Source organism: Rhipicephalus sanguineus, chromosome 5 (genome assembly GCF_013339695.2).
Source record: "Rhipicephalus sanguineus isolate Rsan-2018 chromosome 5, BIME_Rsan_1.4, whole genome shotgun sequence".
NCBI classification, from domain to species: domain Eukaryota; kingdom Metazoa; phylum Arthropoda; class Arachnida; order Ixodida; family Ixodidae; genus Rhipicephalus; species Rhipicephalus sanguineus.
The window spans coordinates 82,873,246-82,886,956 of NC_051180.1; positions in this window are offsets into that span (position 1 = coordinate 82,873,246).

The following is a 13,711-nucleotide window of genomic DNA, read 5'->3' on the forward strand; positions in this document are numbered from 1 at the left end:
AATCTAAAATTGCAACGTAACGGCACCCAAAAACTACCACGGCATTGTTTCTGTCGGCAACCCATCCTTGCGCGTTGAAAAGTCCGCGAGGGGGGCCCAGATTTTAGGGGCACCATGTTCGGGAGATGCAGGCCAGGTACATGGTCACGTGCAGTTATGACTGCCTACCGATATGCGATGACGTGGAGAACTAATTCTGTGACTGTGTGAGCAGGCCGAGAGAGAAGTATAGTAGACGATGATCAGTGCTATCCGTCGAATAAACCATGAAATAAGGCAACCACCGCTGCCTCTAGCACCATCCTGTACGTAAAAACGCTACCGGCTGCCGAGTCCATTGTTACGTGCGCTGCCGCGGTGTGCAGCCTCGTCGAAGCAAAGCTGGGGCCGTAAATATGATACCTAGATGGTATCAGAGCTCACGCTCGAAGAAAAACCCGTCTCGGTCGAAAATAGAAGGAAATCACCGCTGTTTCACTGAGTTTTTTCTCAGCAAAAACTTCATTAAATCGGGTTTGGTGGCCAAATTAGTTCGTTAATTCGGGTTGATGGCAACAGTGAACCCATAGGGTTCACTGTTGCCATGAACTATGGGTTTGCCTGGGAATGGAGATTTCTTGGTTATATCGGGAACTTCGTGAAATCGGGTTTCGTTAGATGGAGTTTTAACTGTATTATTTTAAACAAAGCTTTCAAAAGAACTTTAAATAGCCGATTGAGACATTTTCATTATAGCGGAGCCACTTACGCCGCCTTTTTTTACGAAGGAAGGATGCGCGGTTTCACTTAGCTGCGTGAAGTCGTGCGGAAACACGTGCGATGAAAACCGTGCTGCTAGGTTAATGCGTCTATTGATTCAAATTTTCACCACTAGTGAAAATATACTTGCAACTGAAATAAAAAGAAGCAAAGAAAGTAAGAAAACCTATTTTAAACGAAGAAGGTGAGAGATAAAAAATGTAATTTGTGGTTACCCAAGTCTCGAGATAGTTAATAACACACTGAATATTATTGAAAAGGTGTAAGGATCTACGAACTTCGGTTAAAACTATAGAGCCCGATAGAGCTCTCAGTGCACCAAAGGATGTAAATGCGTAGCCTTTCGCACTCCACTTCAACTGTAAGGCGACCTCCGTGACCGAGAGTATAGACCCGTCTTCGCTTTCAACTACTCAACGATCTAGCCGTTAAACAACTCTAGGTAAAAAAAAAAACATAACAAAAACATAACAGTGGACGCCTCGAGGACATCGAACAATTACAGCTATGATTTACTACTGGAAGTGTCTATGGCAGTTTCTAATGAATTCCGCTCCTTGGCAGAGTGTTTCCCGGCACCTGTTCATCGTGCCAGATCGATTGGTGAAACCGTGTAAAACCCGCCCGCTTTTCTGATTGTGTCTAATAAAGACTAAAAAAAAGCTTGCGCGGCTTGCATAATGTCGCGCAAGACTGGTGCAGAGCAGAGCTGGTCGGCACTCAGCTGGTCCTGGCTTGATTATAGGCACACGTGCATAGCATACACATGCCGATGCATAATGTGCTCCCGTGATCACATTGTAAATCCCGAGTATTGGCTAGGTATCGATCGGGTTCGATTGGGTATTGCTTGGCAATCACAGCAACAAGTGCTAAATTAGCTTAATTAGGCCAATTAGGTTAAGTTATCCAATTTGTACATTCGAGGCTTGGCCTTGATTAGCTTGCATCTCAAGTCAGCCTAGGCTTCATTATAGCTTAATTAGTCTAACTAGAATAATTAGACTAACTGGCTTAATTTGCAAATTCGAGGCTGGGACTCGATAAACTTGCATTCCAAGTCGACATAGACTTAATTAGCCAATTATCCTGATTAGTAGTAACTGATTCAGGTTTAATCAGTCCTAATCAGGCCTAACTCGGCACATCTTACCGAGCTCGGCGTGACTACGTACATCAGAATCTCAAATCGGCTTAATTAAGTCTAATTATGATTTGAATTAATTATCTTACATTTGCTTAGCTGATTACGTTTTACCATGTTCAAATATGCTTAATAGGCTTGGCTATGGTTAACTTGGCTTAACTAGGCGCAGCTATGCTGAGAGCGCGCCGGCATGAAGATCACAGTTTGTCTACACAGCGAGTCGCACAAACAGTAGGCATAACAGCTCTGCTGTAAAAAAAAAAGAAGAGAGAGAGAGAAAAGAGGGTCGTCGATTTGTTTCTTTTCCTTCGTTGATTTCAAATCGAGGCTCTTGATCCGTCATTTTTGATGCTTTTAGGTATATCATGCGAGGTTTTATCGGGTGCTACGTGACGCCATCTATTAAAAAGAATGTTGCATACTCGCCACAATGGCCACGAGTGGCGCTGGCTAACTAACGCTTCCAGGGTTACATGTGCATAAGAAACGAAAAAGTGAACGGGGCTACGACTGCTGCCAGAGCTCAGTTGATAGAGGGTCGCACGCGTTTTGCGAGGGCTGCGTGTTCGGTCCATCTAACGGCGAGTTGTTTCAACAGCGAAGGTGTTTAAGCTAGCCGTAATGTACGGCCTATCAGGAACCTATCATCATCATTAACGGGTATGCGCCACAAAATTGGGGCAGATCCCACTACTCACCGCTACGGCGTGGCCTGTAATAACCCTGAGAACGAGTACAGAGAGAGAGAGAGAAAGAAAGGAAGAGAGAAACAAACAGAGAGAGACGGAAAGAAAGATATAAAGAGAGAGAAAAATTCTTGCCGAAAAAAATTCACCGACGATTACGATACTTCCTAATGCGAATTCTGAGCTCAGCTTCGCGTTGGGGCAACGCCAACTGTGTTTGAAGTTTTGGCTATCCACTGTTGCAGCAGTGTAACATGCGTTACATATGGCCATACCAACTGCCAGTGCTCAAGTGCTACGCACACAACTCTGTGCATTACACGCGTCGCGAACCAAGCGAAACGCCAACAGCGCTCGAGTGATACGCACACCTCTGTTCTCTGTTTCTGTCTCGCTCTCCGTTTTTTTAAAGACGATAGTCTTTCTTGGGATACTTAAACGGGGAAATTTTGGCCTGTCTTTCTGCATGTCTTTCTGTTCGTCGGCACGTCCCTCGATACAGCCACTCGGCCAAAGTTGAACCACTTGCCCAAGGGCCAGCCATCTTGAACGGCTGACTAGGTTCATACTTGCGTACATTGTCGATCATAAAGTAAACATTGCGCATATCTGAGGCGCAACATCACTAGGTAAGTATTAGGTGGTGTGTTCCTTTAATAGAAAATGCATACATACGTAATTCTAAAGACCCTAGTTTCTTAAGCTGCGCTGAAAATGCGACTGCGCTGAAACTTGCCTTCCTTCGTGCCCTCTGCACGAGCTCATTGTTGTGTTTCGGTTTCGGTTCTGTATTGCACTGTACGAATGCCATGGGGCGCCGCTCTGGCATTCCTGTTTTACCCAGGCGACGTGTAAATAAAAGAGTGTGTGGAGAGTACTCGTTGAGTGCGGACGTTTCTTCTGCTTCAGAGCTTCGTGCCAAACCGCGTGTTCGGGCTGGCTGGCGTCCCCGCCGGTCGCGTTGGTCATCGCCGGCCTTCGCCTGCTGCTGCGCCGGGACTACCAGCCCGCAACACAGAACTCATGTTTCCCGACGTATTGCCAGATGGCGTCCATATCTCACGCAGCGCCTCTTCTATCCCCTTTAGACGACATTTGCAGCGAAGCACGCAGATACGCGGCCAATTTTTTAATCTCTTTTTCTTCTCTGTTGCTTTCTATGTTTTTCTTTCTCTTTCTACGTCTTTCTCTGTCATTTTCTATCTCTCCTTCCTTTTTTCGTCTTTCTTTCTATTGCTTTCTTGCTACCTCTTTGTGCTATCTCTTTATTTTGTATATCTTTCTTTCTTTCTCTCTCTCTCTCTTTCTCTCTGGGCAACAACCTAGAAGCAACCATGGGTTAGTCTTCAGAATCGTCCAGTTTCGCTGTTTCAAGCCTTTCGCGACATTGTGAAAGTTTCGCAAAAATTTTATTACGATCGCAGTTATATTGACACTCCAGGTGCATTTTTGCCGTCGCTGAAGACGAGCTAATGTCGTGCACGGTACTTTACAAATATTTACTCTGCAGAAAATAATCTTTCAGAATACTTTTTATTTACCTTACCTCTCCCACGATAAGTGGCCCGTCTTCCCATGGTTCATTAAGTGTGGCATGCCGGCTGTACATACGTTTTTATTTATTTATTTATGTTTGCTGCATATCTGAATTTAAAACGCCAGGGGCGGTGTTCACGTCCTGAGATTCATTCCTAATGAATCACAGTTGCACACTTATGCCGATAGGAGGCTACACAGCAGCGTAGTGAGCAGCCAATACTAAAAAGTTTCCGTGAACCAAATGCCTTCTGTATCCAATCACGTACGCGATTTACATATTCCATTTAATGGTGATACGGGTCATTCGACCGGGACATACTTTCTTGCGTGAATTGATTGCAACTCGTTAAAAAGCGTAGACACTCCATGTGTTTTTCCACCGCGCTTAGCAATGCAGTTGCAGTTGCAGTTTGGTGTGGTATTCACCTTTCGGTCGTACGGTAAGTGTCACAGGAAATGTGGAAACGGCTTGACAAGGACGCGACAACGAAGGCCGTCGTTCTCAACTTTACGAGAAAGATGGTTTGATGGATGAACCCACGAAGCTAGTCCAGACTGGAGCGTCGAAATGTTGCCGAAGTAAAATATTTCGAAGTTCGTGATTTATGTCCCTGAAAAACGAATGCCCTTGAGGAGTGAAGGACGATTCGTGGCAACGTGTATCGCATCCGATGCGCCCGTGTTACGTGTCTTGCGTCTTCGATGCCTGCATACTTGTAATCTGACTCTTTCGGGGCCTTATAGACACGGCTCACGTTACACGAACTGATAGACTCCCATGCGCGTAGCTGCAATCACGTTCTACAGTCAGCGAACACGATTATTATTCAGCAGCGCGTGCACGTTTTCTTTCCAAGCGCGGAAGTCAGTGTTTTAGAAAAAAAATAAACAATAAGCGGCTTGACCTCTACCAGAACACAGTAACTGATGGGAAATGGCCAAGTATGTCCCGCTTCTAATGCAAATACGCATTGTAATATGTAAAAAAATGAATGCTCCGAATGCCATGTTCAGCATATCTCAATGTACGTGCCGTTCTTATGACAACGGAAACGGAGGAACATTCTTCGCTCTAAGGGACAGTAATGAGTCAGGTTCAAACGTACCTGACGCTTACCGAGAGCAGTCGTACTGGAGGAAATAGTTCAGCTGTTGGTAGAAGTTCGAAGAGCAGACGCTAAAAACATGTAAGTAGCTTCTCACAAATGCACATTTTGAGAAAGCGAATGTGAAATTCTGCGGAATAGAAGACATTAAGTATCCCCCCAAAAAGCTTTTAAAGAGCTCGTTTCTGCGAGCTCTGTAAACAAGAACAATTCGAGTCCCGAGTCTCATTACCTCACGAACGACTTTAATTTTGGTATGGTTATTTTCAGCATGACCGACGGCACCGACAGGCCATTCAGGGTGCTGTTTCATCATGTAAGTACAGCATGGGAGACCTGCTTTAGTTCTGTTTGTATGTGGAAGATCGGTTTAAAGCTGTTAATCGGCAACCATTTGTAGCAGCTTCTGAATGCAAGAAAAAATCACAGCATATCCACGGAGTGAATGATGATGAGTGGGCGAAGCTGCGGAGGTTCATCGGTAAACCGTGAATCTTCCGTGAATTCTGCCCAGTACATCATCACCGACGTGAGATCGGGCGCGTTTATACTAAAGGTTCGATGAGTTATGACGACTTGCAGCTCACTTTAATTTTACATGTACGCTGTGAATTTTCATTGTTTAGAAAACCATTGCTTTAGAAAACACCTTGTGTCTTTCGTTAAGCAGCTGGCGTCTTTTTCGTTTTGCTTTAGAAACATCTGGCGTTCTTTCGTTTTGTTTTTACAAAACATCTGGCGTCTTTCGTTGGTTTATTTCATCAATCAACGGCGTTTTGAACAAAATTTTTATTGTTTAATCACGCACAGGAGAAATCTCACCAGGCACTACCTTGGAGGTAAACAATGGCTGCTAATGGGAATGAGAGACAGAAGAAGTCGGCTTTTAGCTAACACTTACACTTCTACAGAGACAGAAGAATTCGGCTTTTAGTTAACGCGCACGCTGCGAATTTTTAATTGTTCAACAACGCACAGGAGAAATCTCCCACCGGCACCACCTTGGAGGTCAAAGGGTAAGACTTGTTACTCACTACTACGAGCACGACGAGGGACGAACGGATGCCGCCTTAAGGAGCTTCGCCCCTAAAATCGTAAGCTATGTCTACAGGTAAAGAGGAACAGTCGAAGTTGCGGCGACCTTCTGCCGCTTCCTTCTGGGACTCGAGTATACCCGTGGTCACCATGTCTACGGACAGATGTTCTCTTAGGACAACACCACTTTTCGCCCGCCTCTAGTGGTTTTGGTGCTCGACTGCTGACCCGAAGGTCGCGGGGTCGAATCCCGCCCGCGGCGTTCGCATTTCGATAGAGGCGAAATGCCGGAGGCCCGTGTGCTTAGATTCAGGCACACGCTAAAGAACACGAGTTGGTATAATTTCTGGAGCCCTCCAAAACGTCGTTTTTCATAATCACATCGTGAATTTGGGACGTAAAACCCCGGCAATTATTATTTAGAATACCGCGCAATTTTCTCGTTGTTCCACGAAGCGGATTCCCTCGCCTTGGGGACGTTACGCCTTGCGCTTTCTTGGTAGCGAGGCAATGATAGCTACACTGAGAAGCCACCGCTGGCATGCGGTGGAACCATTTCTTGCTTGTAAATAGCCTCTGTTGACGAGCTGTCAACACTTGTATTTCTTGCCTCCGCGTAAACGAGCTCCGGGCTAATGCGTTGTATTGAGGTTATGAGGTTAAGTAAGTGCAATTGGAATAAATCTTCTTCTCGATAACTTTTTCACGATTTGATTGTAGCGCGAGTAATGAAAGTATCGACGAAGGACAAAGAAAGAGAGTCCACAGCACAGCGCATGCGCTCTGGACTCCTTTTCTTGTTCTTCGTCTAACAACGCTCTGTTTCATCAAAAGGCACTTCAACTAAATCGCCAAGTTACCATCTTGCTTCAACACGAATGCGTTCAAGCAGTCGCTTTTTTTTCTAGAACACTGTTTGTTTACGTGCTTTAACAGGCTTCTCATCTCAACGATCATGATAATGCGAAATAAAAGAAAAACTTCGTAACAACGTTGCTCATGTCTACTATGAACACAATGCTCTTGAAAGCGCGCGCGCGCGCGCGCGCACACACACACACACACACACACACACACACACACACACACACACACACACACACACACACACACACACATGATGAACTGTACATGTCACTGGTAAAAAAAAGTCAAATGGATGAAAACGCTGCACGCAATTGCAAAACACCAGAAAGGTGAGTTTACTGCTTGCTTCGCCGATGAAGACACAATATAGACATCTTGAGGGCATTCTGTTTGTTAAGGCAACAAAAAAACACGATTGATGAAGTGCAAACAGTGCATCTGCGAGTGCCACTCAAAGAGAATGTACTACATGCACGCTTTACAGATGCTACACCTACTCACGCAAGAAAATGCTCACGTCCCAACTTTCATTTGCTGGCGAGGTGTTCGTCTCTGCAGTATGATGCACAGTTATAATTACTGATAGACACAGTGCTTACGAATTGTATACACTATGCATGCTTTACAGTGTGTAAACTGCATATTTATGATATTTCATCGAAATAAAAAGAGATATCCGTGAGCTTTTCTTTTTTAAATACATCTCTACATTTACTGTTCATACATGTTGGGGGCATGACCGTAAGGCTTACTGTTGACAAACAATGCGATAACGTATTCTTCCAGCCAGAAAACTTGTGAATAGAACTATTTCTTAATATTGGTGCAATGCGCTTTTGGCAGTGATACTACATTGAATTTTTTTTACAGGCATATAACCCGTCATCCTTCTTTTGTCACAACCTGAGTAAAAATATAAGTTCATGTTATCACCGAAAACAGCGTCATGATGCCGAAAACCACGGAAAAGAAGGCAATCAATAATCAAACACTTTGCCGTTTTGACCCTTCACACTGATATACGTGCGAATGTGTGTAACATATCTGCAGATTTAGCTTGTATGGCCGATTTAGGGGTTTAGCGTTCCAAGGCGACTCAGGCTGTCAGAGACGCCGCAGTGTAGGGTTCTGAATGATTTCGACCATCTGGGTTTCTATGGGTTGCTCTGAAATCGCACAGTACGCGGTCCTCGAGCATTTCTCTTCCATCGAAATGCGACCGCCGCGGCCGGGATCGAACCCGTGTCTTTCGGGTCAGCAGCGGAACGCTAACCATTATGTCACCGCAGCGGCTTCTGTGTGCAGGTTTAAAGCAAGCAACGTGCGGCCATTCTCCTCAGCGGTTTTCTTTAAATACAGTGCTTCCTTCCCGAGCAGTCAACTTCACTAGAATGATAGATTTACTATTTGAGTGACTGAATTCATGCTTTTCGTCCATAATTTCTGCTTGCTTTACTCTAATAATGCATCGCCGCATTCACTAATTATTCATCCGACATTACCGTTGTTAGCAATCGTCCCTTACAAACAGTTGTGATGTAAAAAAAATTGGCCGCGTATCTGCGTGCTTCGCTGCAAATGTCGTCTAAAGACGATAGAAGAGGCGCTGCGTGAGATATGGACGCCATCTGGCAATACGTCGGGAAACATGAGTGCTGTGTTGCGGACTGGTAGTCCCGGCGCAGCGGCAGGCGAAGACCGGCGGTGACCAACGCGCCCGGCGGGGACGCCAGCCAGCCCGAACACGCGGTTTGGCGCGAAGCGCCGAAACAGAAGAAACGTCCGCACTCAACGAGTACTCTCCCAAAGAGGTTAAAAAACCTCCTTGTACTCTCCACACACTCTTTTATTTACACGTCGCCTGAGTAAAACAGGAATGCCAAAGCGGCGCCCCATGGAATTCGTACAGTGCAGTACTGAACCGAAACCGACACAACAATGAGCTCGTGCAGAGGGCACGGAGGAAAGCAAGTTTCAGCGCAGTCGCATTTTCAGCGCAGCTTAAGAAACTAGGGTCTCTAGAATTACGTATCTATGTATTTTCTGTTAAAGGAACGCACCACCTAATACTTACCTAGTGATGTTGCGCCTCAGATATGCGTAATGTTTGCTTTTTGATCAACAATATACACAAGTATGAACCTAGTCAGCCGTTCAAGATGGCTGGCCCTTGGGCAAGTGGTTCAACTTTGGCCGGGTGGCTGAATCGAGTGACGTGCCGACAAACAGAAAGAGAGACAGACCAAAATTTCTGCGTTTAAGTTCCCCAAGAAAGACTATCGTCTTTAATATACCTGTGAGTTGGGGACTTGATTGCGTGACGCCTCTTCTGAGTAAGAGTAATTTCTACGAAGCAAGGCCTTTCTGAATATGGGCTCTGTTCTTTCCAGGTGCTACTGCTTCCGTATCTGTTAATGTAATTAAAGGTTATGATAAAAATACAAAACAAAGAAGCCGATCTCGCAAAAAATAATGTTAACATTAAAGTATTTATGGGAAATGAAGTTTTTTTCAAACGTGTAATTTATAACCTCGAACGTCAAGTGGTGAGTGGTGAGTTAATATATTGCACAGTGCTTAACGGCACACTTCACACATTCAACGAGTCAGTGTGATTTTGCGTATGAGTGTGTACTTGCATAGGACACTATATTTTAATCCCTGTTGTTGACATTGTTATACTGAGTTATTCAAGTATATTCGTTACTACAATTGCTAATACATTTAGCTGCATTTATTCTATTACACAGTACTGTCATTCTTTTAAAACATCATACAATCGTTTGACTTGTAGCCTACTGCTGAGTCTTAGCTGGGATTGACGGCAGGCATAAGTAAAATAGAAATAGTATTCACGTTCACGCCGTTCTAGCGGTTTTAGAGAAGGTAGCCGTAATGTGCATGGTTGCAAGGGCACTGACGGCGCTACGACGGCCAATACTAACAATCGGAAACAGCTTAGGAGTGCGGTATAACAGACACAGACAGAGGTGAACATTTCTAAATGTAAGCGCCCATCCAGGTAGCGGGCAGTGACAACTCTTTAATATCATCGCTGTATTTACCATCGCAGTTTCGACATTCATCGTATGAGGCATATATATTTGAAATTCAAACTTTTCTCGTATTTATTCAATTTGCTTGCTGTTATGACTGCTGAACCACGAGGCGAAGCATTGATTGCTATACAGGGCCTCGTGAGGTTCATGTGAGCGTAGGTAGTTATCGTGCATGCTTATTTCAGTGGCCTCCATATCAAACGGCCGTACGTCGCGGCGGGAAGCTGTACATGGAAGGTGCCGGGGGAAACGCCCTCAATGCTATGGCCAGGAGCCTAAACTTCACGTGCGTATGATACGTCGAGCTAGATCTAGAGAGTTGCGACTATTGTGAGAATTACATGGCCTGTGGCGAGGTAAAGTGCGATTAGTACTTGTGTAATGTGATGTGGCGACTACCTCTTTTTTATGCCTGCATTGTAATCTTTTATTTTGTTTTTGTTTTTGTTAAAAGCACATTGTGAAACATGCTTTGCTTTAATTTGGTTGTACTTAGCCGCACGTCGTCTGGGCTACCCTGTGTACTAGGGGGTCAGGGCTACTCAAGGTGTTCTCAGAGCTTTTACCTGCCCTCCTCGTAACGTGTTCTTGTTGCGGAATAAATTTCAATTTCAATTTCAATTTCAAAGTGATTGCATCGCGGCACAAAAGTGCAAAGCACTGCATAACTTCGTATTCGAGAAAGCTGAGCAGTAACACGCATTCTTTTCTGGTATTGGTTACACAATCGCACTAACAAGACATATCCTATCCATAGTGCGGGCTGTTCAGTAACTTGCGGCGAAGAAAATGAATATTTGAACGTTGTCAGGACCTTCGTTCATTGAACCAGTTTAATAACTACAGGCTTTACCAAACACACACACAAAGCTGACTGATCACAATATTGCTGTGGAGTCAAAATGCTGCAAATGTAAGCCGGTCTGCTAATAAAGGTTGTCACTGGAATGATGGTATATTTCAAGAAACAATAATGTAGCACGAACAATTTTAGAGCGGGATATACTTAATGGCTGAGCTCCACAAACAGGAGGACAGAACCAGCTGTCCAAAAAGCAGTAGCCTTAACAGTATCACCTACTCCAAGCCCAAATCCAACCTTCGCATTCATTGTCATTTATAGCGGGGAGTGAAGCTTACCGCATTACTTAGTACTTCTCGGTCACTGATAAGGCTCCACAGCTTGCCGCAGTCGTTTAATTGCTGTGGAGCCGATTACACGGAATTGAACAGGTACTGAAGCAAAGTTGGGCACAATAGTACCACTGTGTGGTGGAGGCATTATTTATTTATTTATTTATTTATTTATTTATTGAAACCCTCAGGGCCAAAGGCATTAAAGAATGGTAGTGGTTACAAATAAGAGGAAAAGAAACCACAGAAGAACAAAAAGCAGATAGAACATTTCAGTAAAAAAGCATGTAATTGTCAAAGTTTCTAAATAAATTGAAACCCTCAGGGCCAAAGGCATTAAAGAGGGGGGGGGGTGGTTACAAATAAGATGAAAAAAAAAAAAACCACAGAAGAACAAAAAGCAGATATAACATTTCAGTAAAAAGGCATGTAATTGTGAAAGTTTCTATCATCTGAATCAGCTTTTCGATGCTTTAACGTCATTATAAAGCTAAATGCATTTTATTCAATTAACTAAGCAACTATTTAACGAACAACAATGGAAAACGAAATATACAACCATCTACACAAGTTTTCATTGTACACTGTAAACATGTTAAGTTTTCGTGTAACATGCACGGAATAGCTCGGAGCTGGCGAAATTTCACTGTCATTCAAGCACAAATCTAGATGTCTGCGTAGTTTGTTCTATTTAAGGGCGCCAAGTCGCAGTGTTTATTGGGGAACTGCTCATGGCTATTGGCGTAGCCGCATGTTTAAGATGGTAGTTCACGATATTATAGATTCACTGATGTATTTTAAGGAAGTACAGAATGAGAACGCCTCTTTCTTTCTTTAGGTACACTCTCGAAGAAGGACACAACTACGGCCTACGCTTGCCGAATGGGACCTGGACTGGGATGGTCGGTCGTGTCCACAGAGGGGTAAAAACTCGGCAGTGTGGATGCGCGATACGCACGAGCACTGGACCATCATTACAGCTTGCTGCAACTTTTTTAACACTCTCATGCATAGCGGCCTCATATGAGAGCACTTAAGTAAAAATTCATCTTTGGATTGCGATTATTCCTTCCATTCCGGCATGATGTCCCCAAGTAAGGGCAGAAGAAGCTTTTAGAAGTATATCATAGATGTCACTTAGTATCCACATCATGTTTTCCTGTAAGTTACCCTCGCGAAATGTCAGGGCTCCTCTCATAAGCAGTTGTTGTAATAAAAACATTTATAACCGGCAAACGCTCTCTTTTACCTGATATACTTAGTTGTGTTCAGGATGTTTAGTCTTACTTGAAGAGCGCAAACATGTATTCGGTCGTTTTTAATGAAGTCTGAGGGAAGAAGAACAAACAAGTAGAGCTGTCGTCATTTGAGGACACTATGCGGCCGGCGTTCCGTTGTGCAGTGGCAGTGCACAGAGGTTTAGAAGCATTTCTTTTAGAAGCAAGTTATGAAAAGCATTTCGGTTGCTGAACTGAAGCTTCTGAAAGAACTGAAGTGCGATGGATGAGGAAGCACTTCTGTGCACACTTCGAGCGATAACATAACCGTAACAAGATGGCTAAATAACTGCCGTGTCCTGCCGTTCCTGCCGTGCCCAGCTATGCTCACCGGGAGCCTCAAAGGAAGATGCATAATTGAGTAGCCGAGGTCCTTCTTCAAATAAGTTTAAAATAAGCACATGGGCGGAGTGTACCGCATTGAATCGATAGTGACCCCATACAGGAATGACGTTCGAAACAACAGGGGCTACCTCCGGATGTTTTATCGCCCTGTAAACGCAGCGGTTATCTATGCATAGATTCAGTTGAAGTGGCTCTAAGGAGATGAAAACACGGTGGATCACCACGAGTTCCACAGCGGGGCAGCCGAAGCTCTCGTCTGTCGCGGCGAAGTAGCGCAAGAACGCAAGCGACGGGGATGTCCCAGCGAATCTTCTCTTTCTGTAAAAATGACATTTGTCTATGACGTGAGTGATAAAAGAAGATTTGATGGCGGTGGCCACTTGTATTGCGCAATGACAGCAAGGAATGTCGCTTCGAGGAAAATAGTTTCCGCTGTCAAATGTGTAGTGTGGCATGTATTTTTATGTGGTCCATTCTGTTTTGTTCTCACGAAGGAGCGAACTTGTCCCTTCAAGAAACAATTATCGTAGTCCCTCTCTCTAGGCATTTATTTGTCATTTCCTTCGATTGTGCGTTGATACCTCACGACATATTCTTTTTTTCAAAGAATTTCTTGAGGTGCATATGTGACTCTTCTAAAGCATGTTTATAGCGTAACTACATGTTGTCTTCGTATGAGCAGACATCACATCACCTTTATTATTGGTTTAAAGAATGCGGAATTTTTTTCTCCTTGTTTTGAGTATGTTTCCGAATA